We start from the raw sequence: 13,980 nt of genomic DNA, 5'->3' as shown, positions 1-13,980 counted from the left end.
CTCTCTTTCCAGGAACGTCTGTAATTTATAAGATAAGATTGTATAAGATCTAGTAACACTAGATGGCCGCCGGAAGCTTTGGTTGTTTTTACCTTCTGCGTCACGTTTCAGAGTCACGACCTAGATCTAGCTATAATAGACTCTAATTTGGCTATGACTCTTACCTTAATCAGCAATTCATCCAGCTATAATAGGCTCTAATTTGGCGATGACTCTTACCTTAATCAGCAATTCATCCAGCTATAATAGGCTCTAATTTGGCGATGACTCTTACCTTAATCAGCAATTCATCCAGCTATAATAGGCTCTAATTTGGCGATGACTCTTACCTTAATCAGCAATTCATCCAGCTATAATAGGCTCTAATTTGGCGATGACTCTTACCTTAATTAGCAATTCGGAGAATGGGCAGACTGGGCGTAGGTCGCAGCCAGTCTAGGAGACGGAGCCGTCTCAGACTTCTGTGCTACTGTGGAGTGCTTTTAGTTTAAAGAGTGGTATTGGTCCGCAACAAAAGTAAACTAAAAGAAAATCCGCTGCCGAGGACAGACGCAGATGGCGAAAAGAACATGTTAATGGACCATCGGCGGACAATGGTTATGCTTGCACTGGATGTGGCGAAATATGTAGGTCACAGCTGGGGCTGCGTATCCACGGGAAATACTGTATTCCTCATGAATCCTCGGACTCGAAGACAAGCCTTAGTATTATATGTTTTTTTTGTTTCTTCCGCTACGTCACTGAATAGTATAATGTGTTTGCTTATTTGACTGGCCAATCAATCAAGTTGAGCATGCATATTTGACTAGCTAAAACATAGATCTCCTTCTTTCCTAGTGCATTTAGAGCATGGAATGGGTTGCCTGAATCAGCCCCGAAAACCAAAGACTTAGTAGAGTTTGAAGTCATTGATTAACATGCATGACTAGATTGACCTAGGGACACGCGTAGGACGTAATCATCTTCTTTTTTTAAGTAACTTCTGTATTTTATAAGATAAGATAAGATAAGATAGATCTCTTCTGAGTGTAACAAAAAATCAAAATTTATCTGCCACAGTTGTTCACCTAGTTTAAACTTAGATATCTTCTGAGCCTTAAACCAAGAAAACATAACAAAAAATACCAACAAAGCTTCTATTAAGAGTAGTTGTATCCATTAGTTTGGATCAGTCATTTAATTTGTAATAGATCTAGACTAGCAATGATAAATCTGTAAGATTAGAAATATTTTTACCGATTGTTTTTGTTTAGCGCAGTTTCACGCTTTTAGCTTTCTCAATACGCTATGATCTTATCACTTGTATGGGGCCAGTTGGAAGTACAATAGAAGAAGTTATGAGGTGATCGCTTTTTAAATACATTTATATAAAAAAAGGTGAACGACCTGAACTCGAGGGCTAAGGCCTCCTCACGCCGAAATGAAAACCACTGTGACAGTGAAATGCTTATGTAATTGAATGTTATATAGTTATCTATTGATAGTCTCAAACATTTCTATTTACAAAGCGTTAAGGGGACTAATTCAACTTATACCACCGTATTAGTCAATTTGAACTTCGTATTCATGTTCGAGCAACTAAAGTAATTGATTACCAAATAGTTCATGAACTAATCGATTATTTGTTGTATTCTTGTCAGGAAAACGAAATGATTGTGCAAAGTTTCAGCTCGATCCGAGTTTGGGTGTGGGAGAAATAACGTGTACATACTTTTTACCAGACAGAGTGAGTTGATTTAAGCTTAGTAAAAAAATATCTATATTTGTCTGTCATAGCTTATCACCTTGTTAAAACATATCTCTTCTTGACTTGACAGAACAACATTTGTATCAAAAATAAAACGTCACTGGTCAAGCTCATCGATCTCAGGTTCTAAACTTACACTCTCCTCATTCCACAGATGTAACACTCATTTGACCCTCATTACGCCTCCGCCTCTGTCTCCAGGCAAAATTTTCGAAGTCTACTGGAAGACCCAAACTTCAGACAAACGAATTGACTAAATGATTGATTTAAAAAAAAAACTATTTACTGTGTCTATAAGCGTATGGTACTTCAGTAATGTTTATATGTAGTTTTCGATGTTGAAATAGTCTTTTAACCTTACCATTACCTTTGGTTGAATCAATAATTTTTTATATCAAAAAATCTAAAACCATTTGCCTAAATGTGCTATGTATATTTTATAAACATAGTACCCTTACTAAAAAGGTTCCACAGTTTGTTACTATTAATAGTGAATAGTTGTAAAAATGGTGTATTTTTATGAAAAAACTGCTTGCATAATTGATTTAAAAAATTAGATTTTTCGCTTTCAGAAAAGAAAAAAGTAGCCCTTGCATCAGAACTTTGAGTGATCTAAAATATCATGATGTCCGATTTTCATTTTCTCTTCTAGTTTCTGAGATCTAAACGGGATGGACGGACGGACAGACAGACGGACAGACCGGCCACACAAAAATAATAGAGTCTTTTCCCTTTCGGGGTCCGCTAAAAAAAGGTGTAGTTTACATTACTTCCCTTGAGCACTATAATTTCCAGTCATCAATCAGTGTCGTTGGATATCTAAGGGCGACAATTACTTAAATAGTAAGACGAATACAAGTACAATTTTCAGTACAGAAAGGACAGCGTCACGCCATTCATTATAGATCTGCTAGACATATGTTACCCGCGACCCGCGGGTCTTTATTTGCGCATTACTGTCGATATTGTCACTGAGAGTGTTTTGTAAACAATTAAACGAAATAATAATGTAATAAGTAAAGCGAATGTGTCAATGTAAAAATAGTGTGAATGAAGCTATCAAATCAGAATAGCTAGATCTAATAGGCTTAAATCCATTTTTTTTTTTAAATTAAAACATTTGCTTGTAGGCCTACATATATTTGATTAAAATTTGAGATGAATAGACTAAATTTTGTATGTTCATGTGTATAAAGTATAAAGTAGATCTTGAGGTAGACATAGATCTAAATCTACACTAATCTAGAGCTTTAATAGACCATTGAGTTCATTCTGTGCTGCGCATGCGTGAACTTTTTTTCATGAATGAATATAGGCCTATCTCAACACGGCTACGCAGCTTTAACGAACAGCGAACGAATATATTAAAAATGCTTTAGAAAAACAAATTTGAATGTTAATTGATTAAAATATGAAATGAATGGACAATAATTAGTATGTTTATGTGTTAAAGCATAAAACTATCTTTGCGAAAAGAAGTTTTATCATCTTAGAGTTCAATAAGAGTTTTAGACCTAGGCCTAGGAGTAGACTCAAGAGAGATGTGTTATTGTGTAACCATTAGGTAATGTCTAATGAAATAATGTTCGCCAGGAAATCTGTAGTCACAGATATCAGGAACTAATTTATGTAAAAAATGCTTTTGGATAATCTAGTGGATTGGATTTAGATGTATGTTAAACGTAGCTAATGATCCTTTCACGTTATTTCTCTTTCGCTACGAAAATAAAATTAGTTTTGAGAAAATGGGTTTACCCGAAGTCGATACATTCTTATCTATTAAAAACGAAAAGAGCGATAGCTTTGTTAAATGAATGGGATTAAAATGTAAAATGTTTTACATGTTTCGGATGTTCCTTCAGAGTTGAAGATAATTACTTCCTAGTCCAAACCTCCCGCAGGACGACGGGGGATGGGAGCGGGCAAACCGCACGACCAGGCAGCCATCCCGACCAGGCAGCCATCCTGATTATAAAGTGAACAATTAAACGAAATAATTTTTAGTACGCGATTCATGAATGAATATAGATCTAGGTCTATCTCAACTCGGTTTCGCAGCTTTCGTAAACGAATGTAGCTTTAGAAAACCAAATTTGAATGTTTATTTGATCAAAATATGAAATGAATGGACTTTAATTAATATGTTTATGTGTTAAAGTATAAAACTATCTGTTCGAAGAGAAGTTTTATCATCTTAGAGTTAAATTAGAGTTTTAGATCTAGGGATGGGATTATAAAGTAAACAATTAAACGAATTAATATTTAGTACGCGATTCATTACGGAAGGCTATTGTCTAATGAAAGAGTGTTCGTCAGGAAATCTGTAGTCACAGATATCAGGAACTAATTAATGTAAAAAATGCTTTTGAAACACAAAATTGAAGGTTAATTTTATTATATAATGAAATCAATGGATCTTCTTTTGTATTTTCATGTGTCAAAGTAAAAAAACTATCTGCGCAAAGTGTATTTCTTAAAATTAGATCTAGGTCTAAATCCTTTCTATCTTTTCTCATGTCAACTTTGTAGACGTGGCCTAGATCCATAAAATGCTATAGCTGTAATAGAGTCGGACAACTTTATTTTTTTTGAGGGTCTTAAGTTTGTTTTAGGGCTACAATACATACACTACGGTCTAAGTTGGTACCCAAGGAACATTCCTGCCTAGTTTTATCAAGATTGGTCAAGCGGTTTTGATGTCTATAAGTAACATACATCCATACATACACCTCACATTCTACTTTATAGTATAGATATTTCAAGTGCCATTCTAGTGACATTCGTTTAGCTATTCAGTTATGCCACGCCCCTATGTTATATTAAAATTATCAAAGTAAGTTTGGTCTAAATTCCTTAGGTCCTTTTAAAAAAACATACAATTTAAAGATCAATCTTTGTGACATACATAGCAACGAATAGGCAGTTTTAGTTGTGGAATATAGCACCAGTTTGTAAACTGGTAGATGGTAAACAATGTTATGAATAAGACATGGGGTAGTATATCACTAGAATCCTAGATAAATCTATTACTCCTCGGAGGACAGGTTCATTATAATACTTTGTTGAGGTCAATAGCTGCTTGACTGACCCCCCCCCCACCTAACTAAGTTCACACCTCCAATTCGAATCCAACTACATTTAAACACCCATAAATGATGAGCTTCCTACGATTATAAATCAAGCGCTATTAGCGTATCAAAAACAAGTTAGATGCATTAAGGTAGAAAAAAATACAATCGGCGAATTTTGAAAAAACAAATAGACTCTAGAGCAGTGATTCCCAAAGTGGTCTATATAGACCCCCAGCGGTCTACGAAGACTTCTAAGGGGTCTACGAAAGTGAAAAGTATTTTTTTTTAGTCTATGAGATGTCCATGGGGGTCTACGATAGTGGATTTCATTTAATCAAGTCATGACTTTAATTTTCTCCCCGTTAATGTAAGTATTTTAAACTGGTATAAATAATTTGTACTTAAGTTATAAATATTTATCCTGCTATTCAAATGTAAAATTGTCGAGATTTAATTTCAATACTTATTTAAATAGTTAATTTTGTCTACACGTAACTAATGTTTAACAAAAAGAAATGTAGAGTTTACAGCGTTGATTCTTTAGTCCCTGGTCAAATCAGAGGTTGTCTTAAGTGCCTTTTTATGACCATATGAAACCAATTACATTGGAGGACTATTTGAGACGATGCCACCCTGATAAAAAGATAAGGGTGCGAAAAATTTTCAAAAATTCAAAGATAAAGTTCAGAATAGACCCATAAAATCCCTATTCAACATCATATAGAAAAGACGGTGGTTTGTGAGCGTTTCAGAAGATCTCTTTACCTATAGCCAAATACGGAAAACATTATAGATTCTTCTTCTTCTTCTTCTAGCCAGCTTTATTGCTCCTGAACTGTGAGCTCTTTTGCAGACTGTGTTGTCAGCTCTTTTGCTGTTGAGCTGTGAGCTCTTTTGCAGACTGTGTTGTCAGCTCTTTTGCTGCTGAGCTGTGAGCTCTTTTGCAGACTGTGTTGTCAGCTCTTTTGCTGCTGAGCTATGAGCTCTTTTGCAGACTGTGCCAAGGAAAAAAAGTGTGCTGTTTTCTTCAGTTGTTCAGCACTGCCGTACAGGGTGTTGGTTCTGTTGGGCTGTAGTGGAAGTAGGGTCTGCCTAAGGTGGATTAGGGAAGGGCATTCAAAGAGGATATGGTTTACGGTTTCATAAGGGTGGGCGCAGTGTCTGCAAATGGGGAAACATTATAGATAAAACATTGATTTTACCAGACGTTTAAATAGTTTTAAAAACTGCTTCACAATAATCTACATCTGAAATTATGAAACGAATTTCTTTAAGCAACACTACAGTTCAAGGGCATATCGATGGGATGAGCATTAAAGCTATAAACTGCTTAATGGTCTTCAGCTCTATATTTTTCCTCAGGGCTGACCCACGAAACCTTTCCCATGTTTGGGTATATAGCTGCAAAGCAGCAGAGGTTTGAATTCAGTTTTCCTTCGGTTAGGTGGTTTGCAAGCCAATGCTAATGAGTCCCTCCTGTCCGAAGCTTACTGATTTAGCCTACAGTAACTCGTCTTTGACCCTTTTCATGTTAGTGAAAGCAGTTCCGCGGGCCCAATATTTGGGCCAGACGTGAAAGATCAAGAAATACATGAGTAGCTGCTCCTTGCGAAAACTTTAACAACGATACTTAAGGCAAATTGATTAACTAATATTTAATGTTTGAAGGACTACTTCATAGAACAACAAATTTCTATATGAAACGTAATATCCGTAGTAACGGATGATGAACATGCAAAAAAAAAAAAAACAAAAAAAAAACATTTCTAGTGTGTTTGGTGATTCCAGCAATTGTTAATTGTTATTTAAATTGGTTTAGATTTAAATTTTATCAGTAAAAAAAAATAGATCTCTTTAGCTTTTGATGTAGCTTTAAATTATATCTTCACTCTTCGACTCAATAAAGTTAGAAATTAGTTTAGAAAATGGAGTTTATGAATCTGCAAAAATAAAATATAAGTTAACCAGGGGGTCTACCGAAAACCAGAAAACATGGCATAAGGTTTACGAGACAAAAAAGTTTGGGAACCACTGCTCTAGAGTCTATATTCAGTCTATACTATATACGCTTAGCATCGCTTCAATGCTTAGTAAGTACATCTCATAATACGATATGATTACTTTTCGGATCGATCCCTTGTTACACTAGTGTCATTCAATTCAATGAATTGGGGATAAGGTTTTGTTTTACAGGTTATTGGCGAGGAGAGTTATTACCCCTGCTGATGTTAAAAATAGCATTATGTGTAAGATATTTATAAAACTACAGCAAAGGACTTTAACTCTATTAGAGAATTGAAAAAAAACTAAAAAAACTTTGGTAGACAAACTAGTAACGTAACTTGAATTTGTCTTCTCGTCAGAGATGCAATGAGCTGAGTACCTTGTTTTTATGTGAATTATTAATAGGGTTTATTTAACCCACACACACACACACGCGCACACACACAAATTACATGTATATGACTAGTTTGACTGGTTATAATCACGTATTTGAGGCTACGGTATTTGTTCGTTGTATATAACTTGTATCTTAGTTTTATTATATGTTTTTTTTAAACCAAATACTTGGAAAAGTTAACATAAGAGAGAGAGAGAGAGAGAGAAAGAGAGAGAGAAAGAGAGAGAGAGAGAAAGGGAAAGACTGAAAGACTGATTGGATGAATTACATAATTATGCGAGGAGAGAGAGTTTGACAGAGGAATAGAGACAAACAGACAAACAGACCAATCGTCATAGGGAGCCTCAACACTGACATTCAAAATTGTGACCTGTGGGCCAGTACGTCACAGGACTGAAAGACGTGGCAACGAGCTATTGGTCTCCACTGCCCACAGGTTGAGACGTCGTAGGTTAGTGTTGAGGCCTTCTATGACGTTTGGTCTGGGAGAGGGAGAGAGAGAGAGACGAAAGAGAGAAAGCTTTCGTAAGTAAGGAGAGAAATTCACGAAGGAAAAAGATTGACAGAGAAAAGAGAAGAGAGAGACAGAGTGTGACTGTTATGAACATAAAGATAAGAGAGTCCAAAACCATGTCCGCTTAGTATGGCTTTAAATTTTAAATACACTGAATGACTACACAACACACATTTCGTGAACACATTTTTACGGACCAGTTACAAGCACATGTAAACATAAGAACGACAACCGATACAGCATATAATATTCATAACAGTGACAAAGTGACAAAGAGACTGTTTTGAAAAAAAAAGTGAGTAACAGGCTAAAGAGAACAATTGAAATAAAGAGAGAAGAGAAAGTGATTGTGATCAGAGAGAGTAAAGAGAGAAGGAGAGAATAGAGATAAATAGACACAGAAGAGACATTGGACAGAGAGATAGAGAGCTAGATAGAGAGCTAGATAGAGAGCTAGAGAGAGAGCTAGAGAGAGAGCTAGATAGAGAGCTAGATAGAGAGAGAGAGAGAGAGAGAGAAAGAAATATAGAGAGAAAGAGACAGAGAGAGATAGAGAGAGATAAAGAGAGAGAGAGAGAGTTCGCGGGAGAGCGAGAACGTGATAAACGAACGAAGAGATAAATCCAGAGAAGAGATAAATTCAGAGAAGAGATAAATCCAGAAAAGAGATAAATCCAGAGAAGAGATAGATCCAGAGAAGAGATAAATATAGAGAAGAGATAAATACAGAGAAGAGGTAAATCCAGAGAAGAGATAAATCCAGAGAAGAGATTGAAGAGCCAAAGAGGACAAGAGATAGAAGAGAGAATGACAAAGAGAAAGATTGACAGAGATAGAGAGATGTGGTGAGGAAAGAGATCAAAGAACTGTATTAAGTGTGACAGAAGTGGACTTGAGCGTTACCAGGCTCCTAATTGGCCATAAAAGTTGCTTGTGTGTGTAAAGTATATGGGTGTGTGTGTAAAGTATATGGGTGTGTGTGTGGGTGTGTGTGTGTGGGTGGGCGAGCTTAATATGAACTGGGTCCTTGCTCCAATCAAGTGTTTACTCGTAGTATCGATACCAAAGAGCTTTGCTTTAGAAGAAATAACATCATCCAATTTGGTTGTCAACAATTAAATGGCCCATACCACCCTAAGAGATACTCTCAACTTTCAGCACAGCTTTTTAAGCAGAACTTGTATGGAGCATGCGAAGTCAACAAATCTAACGTAGAAATCAAATATTTGTAGTAACATTTTTTTACATTACATTTTTTAATAGTGACATAAAACTCCAGTCAGACTATGACAAAATCAGTGCATGAATCGGAAACAGAAATAGCACGAATAGTATCGACCCTTGTAGTAAAAAACTAAAAATAACTCAGATTTTGATTCGTCAGACATTTTGTAAACAAACACAGTGAGACTGTAGGACTTTCCGAGAGGACACGTGACTTTAAAAAAAAAAAAAAGATATAATTTATCCTATCATTTTGTTGTCTGAGTTCCAGAGATTTCTTCAAACCTTGTCGTATATAAATGGGTCAAAATGAATAGTTATCTACCTTGATTTCCTAAAAGATTTTCGACACACACACAGTGGCGTAGCTAGGAATTTGCCATCATTTTGGAGCCCGGGGAGCTTGGCCTTTTTGGTGGCCCCTTCATTTTGACATTCGACATCATGAAATTAGATAATGGCTTAATGTTTAAAGTAACAAAACAGTTAGAACATTCATTTGGTGGTCCCCTCAAGAGGGCGCCCGGGGGGGGATTTTCCCATTTCCCCCCTTCCCCCCACCCTAGCTACGCCACTCCACACAGGGTCTAAATTCTTACCGGAAAAAAACAGAGTAATGGGTTTTAAAAGTTCCCCTTTCAGACCTTGTGGTCTATAGGGCAGATGATGTAAAGGTCATCAGATTCTGTGGCCTACGGTTAATGAGGGTGTCATGTGTCCAGCACAACCACCAACCGCCTTTACTATTCCCCCAATTAATGGCAGGTACCCATTAGAGCTGGGTGGACTCAGGGATCCCTAAATTAAAAAATCCCAGTCTTCACCAGGATTCGAACCCATGTCCCAAGGTTCAGAAGCCAAGCGCTTTACCGCTCAGCTACCGCGTCTCTAACGTTTTTTATAGGAGGTAATAATTACAGTAAAACCACAGACCAGTATTAACTCTTTCACTCCGTAATTATTTACCACATTCTGCTGGAATCAACGCTGGTATCGTCAGTTAGAGTTAAGATTGACACTGACTTCCCCTTCACCTTCCCCTGTCCATTATTCTATTGACCTGCTATGTCGCCACACGGAGAACTGTTGTTGAAAAGATGAGAGCAAACAAAAGATTCGAACCGTAACCTTCAATATCGTTTTTTTATGGCGCCATACCGGAGGGTTCATATCAAAGACCATCGATGTCATAAAAGAAAAGTAGATCATCCCGATGCAAGGATCGTCTCTTCAGAGGCGGAGAATTTGTCCAGACCCCAGAGACCTCAACACAACCATACAAATACAATATTACCAATGAGGTAGTTCCGGATCTCTTCTCAGTCACGTGGGTGTGTTGTTTACATTAATGACCTCATTGATTTCATTGTAATTTAAACATGAAAATAGTCTAGATCTAGACATCTTTAAGTAATAAAACGTGTGTTACAATACTTCACTAATTTTTATGATTATTTAGTAGGACTACTAGATCTAGGATAGCACTAAATCTAGATCTACATCTTATCATAGCAAGATTATGCTATTATTGCCATGCATAAGACCACAATCACGTGACTTGTTATAAAGTAGGTCAGAGATTCGGAACTACCTCATTACATACTGTTGAAATGTGGAAATGGGTCACCAAAATATAAAAAAGGATGCTGAAGTGAAGGATAAGAACGTCAAAATTTAAAAGTGATGTGTTCATTGAGATTATAGTTGTTTTGAGCGTGTCTATTACAACCGAGACGACAGCCCAGAGAGCATACCACACGACCCAAGCACCCATCCGAAAATATCAATGCAGAGGTGTTTAATAACAAGTTTCAGCCAAAAACAACTGCAGAACTATTTTGTTTTGATTTAGTGAACACAAGAATAAATTGTCGACTTTCGACTCCAAGTGCATTCCGTGCCTGAAAATACGATAGGAGATCGACGGATCTGATAGTTAGAACAGGTTGTTTTTTTCACGTAAACATCATGACAATGCACTCTTCAACACAATGGCTCTATCTCCCGCGTAGAAAATAAGATCTTTTATTGACTGTTGGGCTTAATGTCATTCGTAATAACTTTTTTTGTTAAAGTGCATGTCTACTTAATGAGAAGACAACTCTGCTGGTGTCTACAATGAAAGGACGACAACTCTGCTAGGACTCAATAAGTTTACGGTTTAACATGACTTATTTCAACCCCGTCCTTGCACTTTGGGCGAAGGAATGGAGTCTGTAGTTTCAAAAAACTCAGATCGAATGATGGATGGATGGCTCGCGGTTAATGGGACTCACCTTAGTCTGAGAAAACATCCAGAAATATTTGGCTCGCTAGATGCTAATAATTCTGTGAATATTTTCCAATGCTGTTTTAAGGGCTTCATCTTATGTAAGTAGATTTATTTACATTACCTCTATTCAAGACAATACCTTTATTCAAGTTAATACCTCTATTCAAGACAATATCTCTATTCAAGAAAATACCTCTATTCAAGACAATACCTCTATTCAAGACAATATCTCTATTCAAGACAATACCTCTATTCAAGACAATACCTCTATTCAAGACAATACCTCTATTCAAGTCCGAACTTCATGGAAGGTGGAGGGGGGAACCTGGACGCTGATCTCAAAAACGACCTCAATGACTTTTCAAAAAAATTTCATAGTTGATGTAAATCCCTAAAAAAAAAAGTATTACTATCTCGTTGGCCAAACATGGGAAAATTCTAGTTTGACCGCTATAATTTTTCAAGTAAAAAAAAAAGAAATTAAATTTGGCTAGAGAACTAGATCTAGGTATAGATCCAACATTGGATTTGAAAGGACTATCTATACATTCAATTAATCAGGATTAATTTGGCTAGAGAACTAGATCTAGGTCTAAATCCAACTTCGGATTAGAAAGGACTATCTATACATTCCATTAATCAGGATTAATTTGGCTAGAGAAGTAGATCTAGGTCTAAATCCAACATCGGATTAGAAAGGATTATCTATACATTCGATTAATCAGGATTCTTTCTAGGAGGAAGGGGTAGAGGGCGGATATAAAATGTCCTTTTGTTTTTCAATCTAACATTCATTAGTTATTAAGAGAGGATACAGTCCTTCTTTAAGTTGTGTAATGGAGGTATTGTTTTTTCTGTTTAAGCTTTCTAATTACCGATATCGAAGCCACCCAGCACACAAATCTCACCAACACAAAAGTGGGTCACATTGAAATGAGATCAAGAGAAAAGTTGTTGTTGTTGTTTTTTAATGTTGAGTAAAATAAAAGGAAAACAAAAGACAATTTTTTGTTTGTTTGTTGCGAGCTTTGATGCAATTATTGCTAGAAATAAGAGCTCAATTTGGAAGCTAAATGATCCAACAAATGAGGAAAGAAACTCATTTAGAGCTTAGCTACAGATTAAATGCTTAATAATATTGTTACGAATCTCGCTATCCAGGCTCTCTGCAAACTGCACCATACACCACCAACTTAAAGAACTTGACAAGTCAGGGCTCCAAAATAACGTAAAGGTTTAATGTCCATAAATAACAGCCAATACTGTACAATTGGCAGCACGTAGAACAGTACAAATAGCTCTACGATAACAAATATCTCTCCGATAACACCGTTCCGCCGTATCAAGTCTTGCACTGGCCTCTCCGTCTCGTTCCGGGCTTGCACTGGGTTCAACAGTTCGGGACTGACTTCACACACTTGGGCTCGATGTGTCGGACTCGATCACAGACCAAGATCAAGACGCCGGTCGTCTCAACTGTACTTGACAGTACTCCGCACTGAACCGTCGTAATGCTCCGTACAGAACCACACCGTTGAACTGTGCTGTAGTCGACCGTGTTCTGAACTCCTGTAGTGAACCCGCTTTCTGAACCGTCTTGACTGCGACACCTCCGCTCTTTATATAGGGTCCCTGCTTGCCTTCTAGAACCGGACAGAACGCCACTCGACGTTTCTAGGTGGTCAGATGACTACAACTCTCGTGACGCTAATGAGCTCTGTTCACGACGGCGATTCTTCCCGAACCATCATGTTGATACTCGTCTCGGACGATCGTCGTAACTCGTCACGGTTGAACGCTCGTCTAGCGCTGGCCTGGGGCGATTTGCGTCGACTGACTACACTCATACCACTACCCCCATCTGTGCCACCACCAGGTTTATAACAATATCATGTCGACTATTCGAGTGATGTATTTCAATCTTAAATTCTTCTTATCTATATTATAAAGTAGAATGTGAGGGGTATGTATGTATGGATGTATGTTACTTATAGACATCAAAACCGCTTGACCAATCTTGATAAAACTAGGCAGGAATGTTCCTTGGGTACCAACTTAGACCGTAGTGTATGTATTGTAGCCCTAAAGCAAACTTAAGACCCTCAAAAAAAAAAAAAGTTGTCCGACTCTATTACAGCTATAGTATTTTATGGATCTAGGCCATGTCTACAATGTTGACATGAGAAAAGATAGAAAGGATTTAGACCTAGATCTAATTTTAAGAAATACACTTTGCGCAGATAGTTTTTTACTTTGACACATGAAAAGACAAAAGAAGATCCATTGATTTCATTATATAATAAAATTAACCTTCAATTTTGTGTTTCAAAAGCATTTTTTACATTAATTAGTTCCTTATATCTGTGATTACAGATTTCCTGACGAACATTCTTTCATTAAACAATTCCGTAATGAATCGCGTACTAAATATTAATTCGTTTAATTGTTTACTTTATAATCCCATCCCTAGATCTAAAACTCTAATTCAACTCTAAGATGATAAAACTTCTCTTCGCACAGATAGTTTTATACTTTAACACATAAACATATTAATTAAAGTCCATTCATTTCATATTTTGATCAAATAAACATTCAAATTTGGTTTTCTAAAGCTACATTTGTTTACGAAAGCTGCGAAGCCGAGTTGAGATAGTCCTAGATCTATATTCATTCATGAATCGCGTACTAAATATAATTTCGTTTAATTGTTCACTTTATAATCCCATTCATTTAACAAAGCAATCGCTCTTT

At 36.7% G+C, this 13,980-nt stretch overlaps 1 protein-coding gene across 3 annotated transcripts in view; it reads left to right on the top strand.

Moving 5' to 3' along the window:
• The window catches only part of LOC106067224 (probable G-protein coupled receptor 142), a 165,406-nt gene that overhangs the window by 79,192 nt on the left and 72,234 nt on the right, over window positions 1-13,980 (top strand). The window lies entirely within an intron of this gene.

Source organism: Biomphalaria glabrata, chromosome 1 (assembly GCF_947242115.1).
Source record: "Biomphalaria glabrata chromosome 1, xgBioGlab47.1, whole genome shotgun sequence".
NCBI classification, from domain to species: domain Eukaryota; kingdom Metazoa; phylum Mollusca; class Gastropoda; family Planorbidae; genus Biomphalaria; species Biomphalaria glabrata.
Note: the sequence above shows the minus strand (reverse complement) of the source record. Positions and strands in the feature narration are given on the sequence as shown.